A 19,904-nucleotide genomic window follows, 5' to 3' on the forward strand; every position below is an offset into this window, starting at 1 on the left:
TAGAAACACCTTAGAGATGGAGGTTATAGCTAGAATCCTTGTCTTATTCTTGATTTTAATGAGAATATCTCTAACAGTACATCATTAGAATGGTAAACATTAATTTCTATGTAAAGGAAAGTTGACAAAGACTTCACAAATGTTTTAAGACCTATGTGTGTGTATGTCACACACATACACATGCACTTACACACTGTTTAACCTGAGAGTTTTAAATGTACCCCCCCCAAATTTGGCATTAGTCCTAGAGAGTGACCATTGGTTCACTGAAGATGGATCCGCAAACTGAAGTGGGGTGCACTAGTTTCCTGTGGCTGTTACCACAAATTACCACTAATTGGATGGCTGAAAACAGAAATCTAATCTCCTACAGTTTTGGGGAAGTCCAAAATCAAGGAATTGGCAAAGCCTCACTCCCTTTGGAGGCTGCCAGGTAGTTCTTTGTCTCTTCCAGCTTCTGGTGGCTAGCCGTAGGACTTGACCTGTGACTACGTCACCCCAGTCTCTGCCTCCATGGTCACCCTGCCTTCTCCTCTTCTGTCTATCTTATCTCCCTTGCCTCTTTCCTATAAGGAGATTTCTGATGGTATTTAAGGCCCAACCAGATAGGTCCAGATAATCTTCTCCTCCAAGATCCTTAACTTAATCACACCTGTGACCATATAAGATAATGTTTACTCTTTTGTCATATAAGGTAATACTTACAGGTTCTAAGGATTAGGGTATGAACATATCTTGGCAGAGGTGGGGAGGGTGGTCACCATTCAAGCCACTACATGGAGATAAATGAGTTATTGGCAAAGACAAGATATATCTTTTTTCTAGCGACAGAAAAGAGTAGAATCTTCATGCATTAGTCTCCTCGAGCTGCTGTACAAAATACCGTACACTGGGTGGCTTAAACAACAGAAATTTTTTTCTCAGAGTTCTGGAGGTTGGGAAGTCCAAGATCAAGATGCTGGTAGGGTAGATTTCAATATAAGACCCCTACTCTTGGCTTGTAAGTGGCTACTTTCTCCCTTTTTGCTCACATGACATCTCCTTTTGGCATCCACAGATCTCTCTCCCCTCCTCCTCTTTAAGGTCACCAATCCTATCGGTTAGAACCCTACCCTTATGGACTCATCTAACCTTAATTAGCTCCTATATACCCTATCTCCAAATACAGTCACTTTGAGGGTTCGGGTGTTAAAAAATTAATTTTGGGGGGACATAACTGAGTCCATAACACCCCATACTTCCTATAAATCCAGTAAATGTTGCTTTATTAAATAAAACAGAGTCACTATTTTCTTTAATGTTGGGATATATTTGGATAAAATGTCAGTAAGAGAATGATTTCAATATAAAATAATAAAGCTATCCACTTTGGGGAGATAATCTGGTCATTCAATTTTTTTTCAAAAGGCAAGGAGAGCAGAAGTGTATATACCTTATATAACCTATGGTGTGAAAAGTATATGTAGAGCTTGAAAAATTAATGAAAATTCCACCAATATTCTGAATAGCATGTCTTAACTTTAAGGGAAAATCTCAAGCACCAAGAGCTGATTCTGATTAGAAAACCAGTGAAGCACCCATGAAGTATCACAGACCGACTGTTCCATTGTACAAAAATAAATAAATAAAAATAATTAAGTAAAAAGTTTAAAATTGGTGTTTGAATCAAAATTCCTGTTACCCAATATTTTGTTTATTTTTTGTAGTAAAATTATATTGTCCTTTCAAAAATTCCTTTTAGTTTATTTTGTTGAATTCTGCCTCTTGTTGATTAATTCTTGAGATTCCTTTGGTTCTCATGTCCTTATCTGTTATTGAAGACTATAATTTAGTCATTTGCAGATGGATTCTAAGTTCTCTGTTGCCTTTTTCTTTTTATTTCTTTTTTAAATGTTATTTCCTTTTGGTCTTCTCCTTGTTGTAAAACCCATCTTTAGTTACACAAATACATGTACCTCATTTCCTTGTAAAAATCCAAAGAATTACAGATCAGACTAAAATTGTCTCTGAATCCCCACACAGATTTTGGTTCTGGCTCCCTTTCCCCAAAGGAACCCACAGTGTTATACCTTCTGAATATGTGTTGTTCTCTGATTCATCTAGAGGATGCAGTGTGTATGTTCCTCCCTCTATTCATTGTGTACACTTACTTATTCACGTACATAACCATCATTTCCTGAGGACTGGCTCCTACAATCTGGACACCTCACATGGTAAACTGAGCGACTTGTACATGGATGGGGGGATTTTATATTACAGATTCCTGATTCTAATCCCTAACTCCTACCTTCAGACAAAAAAGAATGTTTAGTATACACAACAATCTCAAGAATTTTACCATTACCCTTGGTATTGAAACTATAAATATTTTTCTCTTAGATACTAATTTTGTTTTGAAAAAATTTAAAAAGAGAGAGATAGCAAGAAAGAAAGCCAAATTGTGATTGCCGTATATTGGTAGCAAAACTCCTAAGCACAAAACAGTTGTAAGAGCACTTTAAATCATATAAGCAAGGAAATGGAAACTGGTTAAACAAAGTCATTAAGGTCAATGCCCACTGAAAGCAGACACAGTGAGCCCTGTAATAACTCCACTAAATCTTATCTCTAAAGAAAGTTGCATTCATTGTGTTTAATTTACCTCAAGTGCTTTTAAGAATAAATTCCCTTGTACTGAGTTTATGGAATGTGGAAAGTAAATAGTCCTTGGAGAGCATATTGGAGGTTGTTATAAGATACACATATCATCTTAAACTAAACCCTTAGCATCTGTTTCAGGCTCTGATTACAAATGATGAAACTGACAGTAACTTTTACACTTACTCCATAAAAAGGAAAGGTGGTGATTAAGGACGTTGTGTGATCTTTATTCAATGCAAACTACATCTGCTGTGTTTTCTCTTATACCTGGCTGTCTGGAAAAAAGGTCACTCTGCTTCCTCCAGAAGGGAAAGGGGACTCTTGCGTCCTTTGAGATATCTAACTCAGCTTCTGTGCTTTCCCTCTTTGAATCCTAAACCAGATCATTTTCTTTTTTTCATCGTAAACCAGATAAACTCTCTCATATAAACAGTTTACCATTAATAGGGTTTGAAAATTCAGCTCCTGTCATAACTCACACATGAGAGATTTCAACCTTTTGAGGAATGATATCAAAGCCATTCTATATGTTGCTCAGTGTATATGCTCACCACCACCATATGCTTTTCTCCAAGTCCAGGGTTTTGCCATTTAGGTCAATTTCAATAACAGTAGTGGTTGAAACCTTTGCTGTACCTTGGAATCATCTGGAGGGTTAAAAAAAAATACCAGTGCCTGGGTTGCTGAGGTTCTGATACAATTTTCTAGGATGCAGTGGGAATATCAGGTCTTTTCAAAGTAGCTAAGCTTGAAAACCACTGCATGTATAGCAACTCTCTGACTTCACTCATGATGCTCATTTGAGATATTTCAAGATATTAATCATTCAATTAACATACTACAGTCTAATTTCAGCCCACTATTCTCCTCCCCCTTTCCCCTTCTTTTTCGTACTCACTACAACCTTCTAAGTTAGAAGTCTGTGGCATCAGTTGCTTTAATTTATCTGCTGATTGCCTGCACTAGACCTAGTCACCTAAATAACATACATTTGACAAACTTATTGATTGTACAGCATTTACTAGTCTGGTAAAATCAACTTGCAATAGGAAGTCCATCTCAGCTTTAGCTAGGATTTTGGTTTACAAAACACACATAATACTGCAAATCTTAGGTGAATACAGCCAGAAATTTTGCTAAAAAGAAAGCATGTAAACTATTTGGCAAAGATCCCAATGGCCGCAAAGAAAACCAAAGGAAGAAAATGATGACTCACAGACATGTTGGTTCAATGAACCAGCCTACAAGTTGGTTCAGTGAGTCTTCTGAAAACGTCTCCAGTATGAATCAACTCTTTGTTTCTTGATAATGACTGGAAGAGTCCAATGACACAAATATATTCTCACATGTTATTTCTGTCAGTTACTCATTGAACAGATATTTATTGCTCTTCTTGTATATATAAGACCTATTTCTAGCTACTTACTGTACATGCATGAATAAATATTCCACAGAGGCTCAGAATTTGTCAGGAAATGTGTGTGTGTGTGTGTGTGTGTGTGTGTAAATCTAGCAGGGATTCTAAAGTTAGATTGAAGATATTTACCATAATAAGTAAATGTGTTGGGAATAGTAATAACTTGTAGAGGTTTAAAAAAGCATATGTAATGTCGCATTCCATTATATTTGTAAATTTTTTTTAAACCTATTTTTTAGTAAGTTCAACAAAATCTTCATGGTATTGATAGGTTATAAGTGTTAAAAAGTCAAGAAAGATTGTTGTAATGTAAGACAAGTTATAATTATTCATCTAATGGGATTAAAAACAAGATAGAAATTGGAGTAGAAATAGAGTGCATCATTTGGGATACTCAGGGAAGGGTCCAACTAAGATGATGTTACAAACTCACCTCAGCCAATTTTGCCCATCAGTGAAGTTTGGTTCTTTGGGTAAACATCTAGTAGCCTTTGGCTGATTAGGGATAAGTAGGGCCTATAACTCCTCCCTCCCTCTATTATCCTACCAGGTGGCATATTAGGATGAAAACAAATCTTAGACTAAATTCTGTTTAATGTGGGAACATTTATTGACAAGTAGGGACAAAAGAATAATACAGCTTGTTCTTAGGGCTGAGGCAAGTACCACTCTCTGCCCTTGACATTGGATGAAAGTTGCACTTTGAAAGTAGAAACATACATCTTCTGTTAGCAGGACTATCCAGCTCCCAAAATGTAGAGGGATATGAGACCAATGGTCTCTAGAATTTAAATGCTGCACCAATGATATTACTTTAGTCAACAGAATTGCCAGTTTTTTAATCCTATATTACAGTGTGGCCTTTTGAAATTGTCATAACTCACCACCTATCTTGAGATGCACTGATTTCATGAAAAAAAATTTTTTGACCATCCTTTATGCCGATTTACAAACTCTCTGGTATAGATTCAAACAGCAATATATGAAGTGCTAAATATCTAACTCTATATGTCAATTATTTATTAGGACACTTTAAGATGTTAACTAACCACCCATATGGTATAGATTAAAGACAACTTGGATAAACACATGCATCTGTTAACCAAAATTTTAGAAATCAAGACCTGATTGAACTAAAAAGGTGCTTATCTGGGGTTTGTTAGGACTGCAGCCCAGGAGACACAGATTCAAGAAGCACTGGAATTGTGTTCCATCTGACTACAAAAGGCGGGATACTTATAAAGACAAAAATTGCAAGGTTAGTTACATGAGTTGTTTATCAAGAATTATAATTGGAGCTGGCAAGAAGCAAGGGTGATTGTTAAATAAAAATTGGTGGGGGTCTGAAATGGTTGCATAGTTACAAGAGGAGACCTTGAGACCATCGGGTTGCAGTCGGCATGTGTCGTTCTGAATACAGCTGTGAGTGTCCTTGGATTTGGTGCAGATGTGTCTGAGATCAGATCCTTAATGGCTGCTCAATTCCTTTTTTGTATGCCTGAACCATGATTACTCCATTATAATTTCAATTTGTCATCACAGCTTTCTTTTATATAAAGTATATTATCTCACATGCAATAAAGTAGATAAAATATTTGAATTGAGATGTGAAGGGTGAGTAGGAACTTGCCAGTTGCACTGGGATGGAGAGAGCATTCTCTGTAGAATAAATGGCAGGCTGAGGTACAGAGCAGAGAAAAAGCATGATGAAAGTGGTTTGGTACACTAGGTACCAAAGGGTAAGTGTGTAGGAGTGATTGGATAAATAGTACTAGCTAAACTATGAAGACCTCATACACAGTGCTAAAGTTCTTCAGTCATTGGTGCTAAGGAGAGAAGTTGGTTATGGACCAGATGAGTAAGTTCCATATGGATTCCTCCCATTAGTGATTTACCTTAATACCACAGGAATCAGTGTTGGTAGGAAGGGTCTATTTGAAAAAGAAGTAGTCTAGTGTGGAGGTTACAAGGATGGGCTTGTCATTTACTAGCTGAGTTAAATCTCTTCTCTTAAGCTTCATCTTGTCATCGTAAAATGAGGACAACTATACTCTCCACAGAGTTAAGAGTTGTTCTACTTTACAAATGTTCCAGGTAAATTATGGAACTGGTTATTCATTAGATCTATGTGCTGGGGAAGACCAAATATCACATTTTTTAAAATAGATCTTTCTTGGAGTATAATTGCTTCACAATACTGTGTTAGTTTCTGTTGTACAACAAAGTGAATCAGTCATATGCCTACATATATGCCCATATCCCCTCCCTCTTGAGCCTCCCTCCCACCCTCCCTATCCCACGTCTCTAGGTCATCACAAAGCACCAAGCTGATCTCCCTGTGCTCTGCTGCTGCTTCCTACTAGCTAACTATTTTACATTTGGTAGTGTGTATATGTCAATGCTAATCTCACTTCACCCCAGCTTCCCCCTCCCCTCCGTGTCCTCAAGTCCATTCTCTATGTCTACGTCTTTATTCTGGCCCTGCCACTAGGTACATCAGTACCATTTTTTTTTTTTTAGATTCCATGTATATATATGTGTTAGCATACGGTATTTGTTTTTCTCTTTCTGCCTTCACTCTGTATGACAGACTCTACGTTCATCCCCCTCACTACAAATAACTCAATTTCGTTTCTTTTTATGGCTGAGTAATATTCCATTGTATATACGTGCCACATCTTCTTTATCTATTCATCTGTTGATGGACGTTTAGGTTGCTTCCATGTACTGGCTATTGTAAATAGTGCTGCAATGAATATTGTGGTACATGACTCTTTTTGAATTATGGTTTTCTCAGGGTATATGCCCAGTAGTGGGATTGCTGGGTCATATGGTAGATCTATTTTTAGTTTTTTAAGGAACCTCCATACTGTTCACCATAGTGGTTGTATTACATTCCCACCAACAGTGCAGGAGGGTACCTTTTTCAGCACACCCTTTCCAGGATTTAATGTTTCTAGATTTTTTGATAATGGCCATTCTGACCAGTGTGAGGTAATACCTCATTGTAGTTTTGATTTGCATTTCTCTAATAATTAGTGATATTGAGCATCTTTTCATGTGTCTCTTGGACATCTGTATGTCTTCTTTGGTGAAATGTCTATTTAGGTCTTCTGCCCATTTTTTAATTGAATTGTTTGTTTTTTTGATATTGAGCTCCATGAGCTGTTTGTATATTTTGGAGAGTAATCCTTTGTCCATTATTTCATTTGTAAATATTTTATCCCATTCTGAGAGCTGTCTTTTCATCTTGTTTATGGTTTCCTTTGCTGTGCAAAAGCTTTGAGGTTTCATTAGGTCCCATTTGTTTATTTTTGTTTTTATTTCCATTACTCTAGGAGGTGGATCAAAAAAGATCTTGCTGTGGTTTATGTCAAAGAGTGTTTTTCCTATGTTTTCCTCTAAGAATTTTATAGTGTCCGGTCTTACATTTAGGTCTTTAATCCATTTTGAGTTTATTTTTGTGTATAGTGTTCAGTAGTGTTCTAATTTCATTCTTTTACATGTAGCTGCCCAGTATTCCCAGCACCACTTATTGAAGAGGCTGTCTTTTCTCCATTGTATGTTCTTGCCTCCTTTGTCATAAATTAGGTGACCATATATGGGTGGGCTTATCTCTGGGCTTTCTTTCCTGTACCATTGATCTATATTTTTGTTTTGTGCCAGTACTATACTGTCTTGATTACTGTAGCTTTGTAGTATAGTTTGAAGTTGGGGAGCCTGATTCCTCCAGCTCCGTTTTTCTTTCTCAAGATTGCTTTGGCTATTTGGGGTCTTCTGTGTTTCCATATGAACTGTAATATTTTTTGTTCTAATTTTGTGAAGAATGCCATTGGTAGTTTGATAGGGAATGCATTGAATCTGTAGACTGCTTTGGGTAGTATAGTCATTTTCACAATGTTGATTCTTCCAATCCAAGAACATGGTATATTTCTCCATCTGTTTATGTCATCTTTGATTTCTTTCATCAGCATCTTATAGTTTTCTGAGTACAAGTCTTTTGCCTCCTTAGGTAGGTTTATTCCTCGGTATTTTATTCTTTTTGTTGCAATGGTAAATGGGATTGTTTCCTTAATTTCTCTTTCTGATTTTTCATTGTTAGTGTATAGGAATGCCAGAGATTTCTGTGCATTAATTTTGTATCCTGCTATTTTACCAAATTCATTGATTAGTTCTAGTAGTTTTCTGGTGGCATCCTTAGGATTTTCTATGTATAGTATCATGTCATCTGCAAACAGTGACAGTTTTACTTCTTCTTTTCCAGTTTGTATCCTTTTATTTCTTTTTCTTCTCTGATTCTCATGGCTAGGACTTCTAAAACTATGTTGAATAATAGTGGTGAGAGTGGACATCCTTGTCTTGTTCCTGATCTTAGAGGAAATGCGTTCAGTTTTTCACCATTGAGAATGATGTTTGCTGTGGGTTTGTCGTATATGGCCTTTATTATGTTGAGGTAGGTTCCCTCAATGCCCACTTTCTGGAGAGTTTTTATCATAAATAGGTGTTGAATTTTGTCAAAAGCTTTTTCTGCATCTATTGAGATGATTTTATTCCTTAATTTGTTGATATTATGTACCACATTGATTGATTTGCATATATTGAGGAATCCTTGCATCCCTGGGATAAATCCCACTTGATCATGGTGTATGATCCTTTTAATATGTTTTTGGATTCTGTTTACTAGTATTTTGTTGAGGATTTTTGCATCTATGTTCATCAGTGATATTGGTCTATAATTTTCTTTTCCTGTGATATCTTTTTCTGGTTTTGGTATCAAGGTGATGTTGGCTTTGTAGAATGAATTTGGGAGTGTTCCTCCTTCTGCAATTTTTTGGAAGAGTTTGAGAAGGATCAGTGTTAGCTTTTCTCTCTAAACATTTGATAGAATTCACCTGTGAAGCCATCTGGTCCTGGACTTTTGTTTGTTGGAAGATTTTTAATTTCAGTTCCAATTTCCTTACTTGTGATAGGTCTATTTATATTTTCTAATTCTCCCTGGTTCAGTCTTTGAAAATTGTACCTTTCTAAGAATTTGTCCATTTCTTCCAGGTTGTCCATTTTATTGGCATATAGTTGTTTGTAGTAGTCTCTTATAATCCTTCATATTTCTGTGGTCAGTTGTGATTTCTCCTTTTTCATTTCTAATTTTATTGGTTTGTGTCCTCTCCCTTTTCTTCTTGATGCATCTGGGTAAGGGTTTTACCAAGTTTGTTTATCTTCTCAAAGAACAAGCTTTTAATTTTATTGATATTTGCTATTGTTTTCTTCGTTTCTATTTCATTTATTTCTGCTCTGACCTTTATGATTTCTTTCCTTCTACTGACTTTGGGTTTTCTTTGTTCTTCTTTCTCTAGTTGCTTTAGGTGTAGGGATAGATTGTTTATTTGAGATTTTTCTTGTTTCTTGAGGTGAGATTGAATTGCTATAAATTTCCCTCTTAGAACTGCTTTTTGCTGCATCCCATAGGTTTTGGGTCGTTGTGTTTTCATTGTCACTTGTTTCTATGTATTTTTTTATTTCTTCAGTGATCTCTTGATTATTTAGTAGCGCACTGTTTAGCCTCCATGTATTTGTGGTTTTTACAGTTTTTTTCCTGTAATTGATTTCCAATCATAGAGCTGTGGTCAGAAAAGATGCTTGATATGATTTCAATTTTCTTAAATTATCCGAGGCTTGATTTGTGACCCAAGATGTGATACATCTATCCTGGAGAATGTTCTGTGTGCACTTGAGAAGAAAGTGTATTCTGCCACTTTCGGGTGGAATGTTCTATAAATATCAGTTAAATCTATCTGGTCTATTGTGTTTTTAAAGCTTGTGTTTCCTTATTTATTTTCTGTTTGGATGATCTGTCCATTGTGTAAGTGGGTTGTTAAAGTCCCCTACTATTTTTGTGTTACTGTCAATTTCCCCTTTCATAGTTGTTAGCATTTGCCTTGTGTATTGAGGTGCTCCTATGTTGGGTGTATAAACATTTATAATTGTTATATCTTCTTCTTGGATTGATCTCTTGATCATTATGTAGTGTCCTTCCTTATCTCTTGTAAGAGTCTTTATCGTAAAGTCTATTTTATCTGATATGAGTGCTGCTACTTCAGCTTTCTTTTGACTTCCATTTACATGGAATATCTTTTTCCATCCCTTCACTTTCAGTCTGTATGTGTCCCTAGGTCTGAAGTGGGTCTCTCGTAGACAGCATATATATGGGTCTTGTTTTTGTATCCATTCAGCCAGTCTGTGTCTTTTGGCTGGGGCATTTAATCCATTTACATTCAAGGTTATTATCAATATGTATGTTCCTATTACCATTTTCTTAATTGTTTTGGGTTTGTTTTTGTGGGTCTTTTTCTTCTCTTGTGTTTGCTGCCTAGAGAAGTTTCTTTAGCATTTGTTGTAAAGCTGGTTTGGTGGTGCTGAATTCCCTTAGCTTTTGCTTGTCTGTAAAGCTTTTGATTTCTCCATCAAATCTGAATGAGATCCTTGCCGGGTAGAGTAATCCTGACTGTAGGTTTTTTTCTCTTTCAACACTAAGTATATCCTGCCACTCCCTTCTGGCTTGCAGAGTTTCTGCTGAAATATCAGCTGATAACCTTATGAGGATTCCTTTGTATGTTATTTTTTGTTTTTCCCTTGCTGCTTTTAATATTTTTTCATTGAATTTAATTTTTGTTAGTTTGATTAATATGTGTCTTGGTGTGTTTCTCCTAGCGTTTATCCTGTATGGGACTCTCTGTGCTTCCTGGACTTGGATGACTATTTCCTTTCCCATGTTAGGGAAATTTTCGACTATAATCTCTTCAAATATTTTCTCAGACCCTTTCTTTTTCTTTTCTTCCTCTGGGAGCCCTATTCAAATGTTGGTACATTTAGTGTTGTCCCAGAGGTCTCTGAGATTGTCTTCAATTCTTTTTCATTCTTTTTTCTTTATTCCGCTCCTCGGCAGATATTTCCTTCATTTTGTGTTCCAGCTCACTTATTCATTCTTCTGCCACAATTATTCTGTTATTGATTCCTTCTAGTGTATTTTTCATTTCAGTTATTGTGTTGTTCATCTCTGTTTGTTTATTCTTCAGTTCGTCTAGATCTTTGTTAAACATTTCTTGTATTTTCTCAATCCGTGCCTCCATTTCATTTCTGAGATTCTGGATCATCTTTACTATCAGTACTCTGAATACTTTTTCAGGTAGATTGCCCCTTCATTTATTTTGTCTTGTAGGTTATTACCTTGCTCCTTCATGTGTGACATATTTTTTGCCGTCTCACTTTTTTTTCCTTTTTTTAATGAGTGGGATTGTGTTCCTATCTTACTGGTTGTTTGGTCTGAGGCTTCCAACACTGCTGTTTGTAGGCTGTTGGGTAGAGCTGGGTCTTGGGGCTGAGATGAGGACCTCTGGGAGACCTCACTCCAATGAATATTCCCTTGGGTCTGAAGTTCTCTGTGAGTCCAGTGGTTTGGACTTGGAGCTCCCACTGCAGGAGCTTTGGCTAGACCCCTGGTTCATGAACCAAGATCCCGCAAGCCACACGGGGTGGCAAAAAAAAAAAGGGGGGAACAATAACAAAGTAAACAATAAAATTAGACTAGGAAACTAACAGCAGTGTTAGAAAAAATATAAAAATAAAAATATAGATCAAACAACAACTGGAATGTAAAACAAAATCACAATAGTAAAAAAAAGGAGGAGAAAAAAGGTGGAAAAGGCCGTGGCTGTGGAGGGCGGGGCCTAAGCAGGGGTGAGGTTTGGGCAGTGGGCGGGGCCTATGCTTAGTACCCACAGGGCTGGAAAAGTTGGGGGTGTGTGTGGGAGGTGGGGCTTAGGCTCAACTGAAGAGAAGGGGCCTCCTGCCTCTGGTCTCAGAGGGTGGGGTACCCCACCTGGGAGCCCAGCAGGCTTCCTGGGCTCGAGTGGGCAGAACAAATGCCCTTCTCTCTTCTGCTCCTCCGGTCTGGGAGGGCCCCTCCCGCCTGCCTCTCCTGATCTCCCTGGCCTCCCTCCTATGCCCCCAGGACCCATGTGGCCAGGAGGGGGCTTTGGAGGGCAGCGGACGAGCCTGGGAGCCAAGCAGTCTCCCTGAACCCGAGTGGGCGGGGCTAACGCCCTCTGCTCCTTTCCGCATAGGACCCGGGCAGCCTAAGACCGCATAGGACCCGACCCGAGAGCCAGGCAGACATCCCCCGCTGATTGGGCAGGAGAAACACCACTTTCCCCGATCCGAGTCCCTGAGAGTCCCTCCAGGCATGGGAACCCCTCCCCCTTCTCAGCCACCCCTCAGGGACGCCAGTCCTGCCCAGCCTCCACTTCTCCTTCCCCCTCAGTCCTGCCACGTCCTACCAGTTTGCTTGGGGATTCTTCCCGTCTCCTTGGGCGTCGGGGCCTCCCACCAGCATCCGGCAGATGCCCTAGTTGTGGGGAGATGTGAACTCTGCATCTTTCCACACCACCATCTTGACTCCTCCTTCCCAAATATCACTTCTTGAGAATAATCATTCTTGCTTCCTTGGCCCTCCACATGCAAGGGCTTATCAAGAATATTTCCTTGTTATTAGGCTATCAATTTTCACAATAGAATGTCAGTCTTATCCCAGATTCGGGGGGTCACTAAACAACACTCAACAACATCACACAAGGGTTGCACTCCAGATATTTTTCTGAGTACAACCTGGAATTTATTGCTGCTTAGTACTTACCTAAAGGTCAGTGAAGAGCAAGAATATTTACAGCTGCTAGATTAGAATTTAATACATTTGTTTAACTCATGCCCCACTCCTAGTAAATTTTGCAGAGACTTCCTCTAGATATTTTAAAATATATCCTTTGATTAAGTCAGAGGTGCAAACACCCAAGGTGTTTATAGAGCTGTGCTTCATGTCAGGTGTAATACCACTGATCAACACATAGGAACATAAGAAACAGCCCTAGGAAACCTATTGCTATCTTTATCCTTAGGATATTTTTCATTACATTGCAAGGTGTCTGCTTTCTCAGGCCCCACAGGAACAAATTCTCTAAGGTCTCAATATCAAGACAAGTCATGGTTCTCCTCATTAACTAGATATATTTTTCCCTTTAGAAAACTGTGACTTATTTAGCCAATCACGTATGTCTCTTTGCATTTTCTGCTAGACCATTTAGAACCAAATTTGGGGCCCACTCATGGCAATTGTACAGGGCCTCACTGGGTATATCTCAAATGGGTATTACTCTCACTCTTGGCTTCAGCTTATTTTTCCTACTTACATTTTTCTCTGTAAAGATTTCCACATCTGTCATTTCTTTATTTTGTAGTAGCATATGTACTTTATAATATGATTTAAATACTTCCTGGAAAAAATATCAGACAAATGTATATACAAATATAGGTACTATTGCTAACTAAGGGTCTGGGTTTATTCTTCAAGGCATTGGGACATTATCAACTATATTTTTGGTGGAGACTGACATCCTCAAGTTTGCACTATAGAATGAGTGCTCGGGCACCATAGGAAGAATGGACCGAGGGAGACGGAGTTAGTAATTTTATCAAAATATAGTTTATCTTATATCAGCATTTCCTTGGTGTTTGTTTGTTAAGAATGCACTGTCTGGGCATAAGATCCAAGACTCTGCTCTTGCAGTGGCATTTTGTTCCCACTTGAGTTTGAGAACCACTGAAAGAGTCCTATAGATCCATTAAGGGACCATTTTGCGATGCCAAGCAAACTACAGATGACGGGAATCTGAATAAAGGAAGTGACAGTGAACTTTGGAAAAACATCATTTTTGAGAGATGTGGGGTTCTAAACTAATTGTTTTTCCAAATTCCTAGCCTTGTCCCTATGGAGGTAAATACCCAGGTCTACAGGGCTGCTTGAAATACTTTGGCAATTATAATGGTACATGTAAGTAACAAATGTGATATCAGAAAGGAAACAATTCAACCCAAGAGTTACTCGCTTTCCCTTTTGCTTCCAGAATCCACTCACTGCTGGGTGTGGTCCTTCATTTTTTAGCTGAAACCTGTCAGAAGCGGTTGGCTCAGGGAAGCTGCTAAAATGAGAGAGACTAAGCTCTCCCTACAGGCAATGGAGTCCAGAAGATTTCAGATTCTACAAGAAACAATTTGCTATTATCAGAGTGGAACTCAACCAAGTTTTTACCCCTGAAGCTATAGGGGTTGCCTCAGGCAGTGGGTGAGCAAACTGTCTTTAACAGTCTCAGATTTTGGTGAGATAAAGCCTAGTCACAGACGTGGAAAATGCAGGCAGGATTCTGAAAAATCCTGCCCATTTTAATCCTAAAAGATCCTTTTGTAGGAATGACTCAAGTGATTGCTCTTCAAAACTAGTGAGAAAGTTAAGAAATCACATTCACTCCTGCCAGGCCCACAGGGGGGTCCCTACAGGATTTTCTTTGTAAGTAACAGGCTTTATTAGAAGTGACATTTTCTTTCTTCCTTAGGTGTTCTTTCACAAGAAGAGATGGCCAAGTCTGAATTACAGATAAAGCAAGCTTCTGACACTCCTACGTTTTTCCCCTCTTATTTTATATACACACTGCCTACTTACCCATGTTTGTGATGAAGTAAGCCTCATTCCTGTACTTCTGTAGATTGAGGGAATGTTTGAATGGCATAAAGGATATAATTTCTTCCTTTATTGTAAAATCTTTAAACCTGTGTCAGGGGCTCTCAGAGAAAAAAGAATATGAGGAAAGGGGATGGAGGGAGTGTTGGAAGAAGAATTGGTAGAAGAAAAGTATTATTTTCTTATGAAGACTTGAAAAAGCTTCATGACTAGAACAACAATTTGTGCATCCATTTGTTTTTCTCTATACTTTCTTAAGGAGAAATATCCAGTTTGAAGACTACAAAAATTTAAAGCAGAGATGGAAAAACAAATGAAGTCTTTTAGTCTCTATTTTCTGTTGTCTAAATCCCGTGTTGGGGGTTGGCGGGGAGGTGGGGGGATACACATCCTCAAAACCACCCACGATCAGTATCCAGTAAGTCAGGAAGTGCAGCGTTCAAAGGACTAATTCCCATACCATCATCAAGCTAATGAGACTGGAAGAGACTAGTTAACATGCCAAACCCCTAAGCCAGCTGTTTGAGGGTAAATCACCAGTAGCAAGGTGACAGAAAGCTATCTCCCGCTCATAAGCTAATGCTTCTTCAGCCCTTCAGTAAAAGGCTGCACCGCCGAACAGAGGACTGCAATTTATTTTCTCCTGGAAATATACCAAAAATTGCCTTTTAATTATTTGCTACATTTTCAGAAGGAACTACAATTTCCCAAGCGGTAAGGACCATTCTTTTGACAGAGAATTCTAGTTGATTTCCCAAACTGCTGACTTCTTAGGCAGAGAGGCCCAAATGACTTTAATTCTAGAATTTGGGAACACAATTCTAGTAGTGACTAGAATTCTTACTGCAGACACTGTTCTCCTCCTGTCAAGAATCCCTGGATTCTTGCCGTCTGTATGATCGACACTTAATAAACTAATATGTGAAATAATGGTTAGCATTCTCCATCGTGTTGGCTTAAATCAGATTCCCAACCCGGGATGTGTAAAAGGAGATGTGGAGGATCTCTATATGATTTTCATTAACAAGGCTCCTACCTAACATTTTCGAGCCCCTACCATGTGCCAGGCATTATGTTTGTTGCTTTGTATGCACTTTTCATTTATTTTAAAATAAACTATAGAAATGTGATGATTTGTCTCTAATCTAATCAAACTTTCAGATACATCACGATCACCTGGGGGGTTTTGAAAACACAGACTTTGGGGTTTCTAACTCAGTAGGTCTCTGGTGGAATCTGAAAATTTGCATTTCTAAAAAGATTCAGGTGATGCTGATAATGCTTGTCTGGGGACCACTCTTTGAGGATAACTGCACCCTTACATGGGGTTATCCAAATTACGTACCCAGATAAAGATCACAGAGTTAACTGGAGGACGTGATTCTCATACAACATTGTGTGCTTCAAAGTTTAAAAAAATTTAAAAATTTTGTATTTATCTAAATTACAACGAATGTAAGGTTAACCAAAATATAGTGTCTCTTTCTTCTGGATGTGTAAAAAAGAGTGTTTCCATCAATAACCTGTTAGGTGAAGTTTACCAAAGGCTCTTTGATGAACTACATTTGAGAAATGAGTTTTTATTTAATATATGTCCAGAAAAAAAAAATTGAAAACCTGAGGTCCAAGAAGGGAGGAACTGAAGTAGAGAGACTTAGGTAGTAACAGTGTTAGAAAGTTGTTTCTGGAGGCAGAGTGGTCCTGTTGCCCTATAAAAGTCCTTTTCAGCTGAAAACTTATGTATTTCCCAAGCTGACGTGTTAGGCAATAAATCAGTCTGTAAGCAGGTTAGCATTGCCTAGAGATACTCAAAGATACGAGATTCATCAAAACTTAATTTCTTTTCCCTTAGCTATCTTGAGTTTTGTTTTACTTTGCAGTTGACTAGATCTTGGGTTCAAATCTAAAGCTCTGGTGATTTATAAACATTGCTTATTAGGAAGAGGTAGCCAAAAAGTATCTGCCTATCAAAGCCAAAAGAATATCTTTGCAGACACAAACCTGCCACTTCAAGGTGCTTCCAACTCTGTATGTGTGTCTGGATAAAGATGGAAACTGCACATAAAAATGGAAACAGACATGCTGGCTGGAGGGAGAGGTGTTATTTTTCAATTGCTCCTCTTCCCAGCAGGAGGGATGTGAGGTTTGAATTTCAAATCAGTCTGACCGTCTTAAGGCAAATATCATCACACAGTTCTGGGGAAGGGAAAGACGGAGACCCAAATGTCACTGGAGTACCTAATAATACCCACCTCAGAGGTCTGTGGTCTTCTCTGTTTTCACAGCAACCCTGTGAGATGGTAATCATGTTTCATTTCCACAAACAGGAAACTGAAGCTCTGGAGGCTGGTGACTGCCTGATAGCACCCCGTAAGATGTGGCAGAGGAGTAATTTGAGTGCAAATCTCTGTGGCTATAGATACATGCTCCTGCCTTTATAGTCCATGGACAGGATCTATCAGAAACTCCATTTCCCCTCAAGAAGCAGGGTTGAAATGTGTAAGAAGTGTAGTGCTTTAAGACAGCTATTGCAACCCACCCTGCTGTACTTTGCACTTGTCCTAGCTTCCTGTTCTGGTCTACATGGATTCTGTGAATTCTGTGGGAATCACAGGCTTTTGATCTAACTCTTTACTGACTTAAATAGGAATTCTTAAAATATATGTGAGAAACTGCAAGACAAATTAAAAAAATGTCTGAACCTCAAACCACAAAGCTGACTCAGCAAAACTGTGACATTGGGGTGCATAGGGCAAAAAAAGAAGGGGAGTGGGGAGACAAAGCAGGAAGGAAATGGGAAAGTATCCTGTGTGGAATTATTAGTTTTGTCTTTTTAAGTCATACTAGAGAAATTTGTATGAATATCAGAAAAGACACAATCTTTGATGGAATGGAAAACATAAACAAGGACAAAAGAGATAAGTAAATTGATGGAATTATTAGAAATAAGGGGAAAAGAAAATAATAAATTAATACATACTGTATTAATACATACAAGGAAAGTGAAATAAATAAAATCAAGTAAAGTATTACCCTTTAATAGGGCAGACTATAATATTTAAATATTTTTAAAAAATTATGCTGTTTATAGAGGACAAAGTATTAAATCTGAGTTGAAATTAGAGATGGTAAAAGAGATATTATTCAAATGTAGTTGCAACCACAAAAAAAAGCAAGAGTGGCTATATTAATATCATATAGGGAAGAGTTTAAGGTTATATTCACTTACCAGAATAAAGAGGGAAATTGTGTAACTATGAAAAGCAATGTTTATGAAAAAAAGAGCATAAATCTGAAATAGTCCTACACAAATATAAAATTAAAACTATTTAAAAAGCAAAGGGGACTTACTAAAAATAGATGTCAATATAGTTTTTTTACATAGAACAGATTTTATACATAAGAAGTAATAACACTCAACTGTCATATTTACTAGTTATTTATAGAACTTTAACTTGAGTAAAAAGTATTTTGTGTATATTCATTGAATGTCTAAAAATCCTGTTTACCAACTTAAAAACAATAAACCTTAAATTTAGAAAAGTATAAATCTTACAGACCAATTCTCTAATCCTGAGGATATAAATTTAAGGGGGGGAACTTTTATTACATAAAAATTAGAAAATTAACTTTGAGATAGTGGTTGAATCAAAGAATATTTAAACCTAAAAGGACAAATTAACAAAAAAATATAAAGGAGGAATGGTTATTACAAAAATCTAGTGGACCTATCAAAAGCTCTTTTCATAGAAAAATACATAACATTAGACTTAAATACTTGCATTATTAAAGATGAAAGATTAAAATTAAAATAAAACTGTACTTTTATCAGTCAAGATTTTGAGTGGGAATCATAAAAATTCACAGAATCTACTCTAGTAAATAGAAAATAAATATATAAAAGCACTGTGATGGTTAGTTTTATGTGTCAGCTTCACTGGGCCATGGGGTGCCCAGATATCTGGTCAAACATTATTCTAGGTGTTTTGCTAAAGGTGTTCTTGGGTGAGATTAACATTTAAATCGTAGACTAAGTCAAGCATATTGCACTTTCCAATGTGGGTGAGCCTCGACCAATCAGTTGAATGCCAGAATAGAACAAAAAGCTGACCTTCCCACAAGTAAGAGAGAATCCTTTCTGCCTGACTGCCTTTGAACAGGAACACTGGTTTATTTCCTGCTTTCAGACTCAAACTGATACACTGGCTCTTTCTGGGTCTCCACCCTGCTTGAATTACACCATTGAGACTGGAATCACACCATTGACTCTCCTGGTTCTCGGGCCTTTGGACTCGGATTGGAACAAAACCATTGGCTCTTCTAGGTCTCCAAGCTTTCTGACATATCATGCAGATATTGCAACTTGCCAGCCTGTATAACTGTGGGAGCTGATTCTTTATGATAAAACTCTTTTATTTATATATGGAGAACCCAGACTAATATTATTACCCAGACTAATACTATTCCCAAGGATAGCTCTGAGAATCGCTAGGAGGCCCAGAGAATCAGGTTTGGAGGACACACAGTCTGACCCTCAAATTACACCACTGGGCTTCTCCAGTAAAACCCTGTTCACTCTGTCAAGGGGTAGAAACTCCCAAGTTTAAACCTGAAATCTTCCACATCCACCTATGTCACTGATGTGCTGGAAACCTGTTGCCTCTGGTGTAATATAATATTGTACAGGTGCTGTCTTGACCCAGTATTGAAGTTGTGACTAAAAAGTCTCAATTTCCCTTTTTGGGCAGTTTGTTAAGTCCCTAACTCCACCACTTCCCTTCTTGGGCTCCCATTCTCTGGGACCATGAGGCACAACTTACCAATGGCCCCTGGACCAGGTATCAAACAACTTGACATCCCTCAATGCCCCAGAGCCTGTGTAATTATTCAGATTGGTTGATGCCCAGGAAGTCCAGGAAACCAATCTATCCTCACCCCATTCCATAATAAGCCTGCTCCTACAGTTCCAGTTTGCTGTTACTCTGTCCGCTTGTGTGGCAGCCTTCTCCCATTTGGAACTGTAAGTAACAAAGCGTTCTGCCTTTCATCTCTTTGAGGGTCATTGTGTTTTATCCTGCCATCAAAAGGACCTTTAAATCTTATGAAACATCTTTTCAGGTCATCCTCACCAGAAAGGAGTCCATGACATGACTGTATTTAACATCAGTATCTGCTAAGTTGGCTTCTCATTTAGGTAATTCTAATAGGTAACATCTATGTCATCTGCCTGCACCCTTGCAGCAAGAGAGGCTGGATGTAAGTTATAATTTTAACTTTAATTTG

The sequence above is a fragment of the Eubalaena glacialis genome, chromosome 5, assembly GCF_028564815.1.
Source record: "Eubalaena glacialis isolate mEubGla1 chromosome 5, mEubGla1.1.hap2.+ XY, whole genome shotgun sequence".
Lineage (NCBI taxonomy): Eukaryota > Metazoa > Chordata > Mammalia > Artiodactyla > Balaenidae > Eubalaena > Eubalaena glacialis.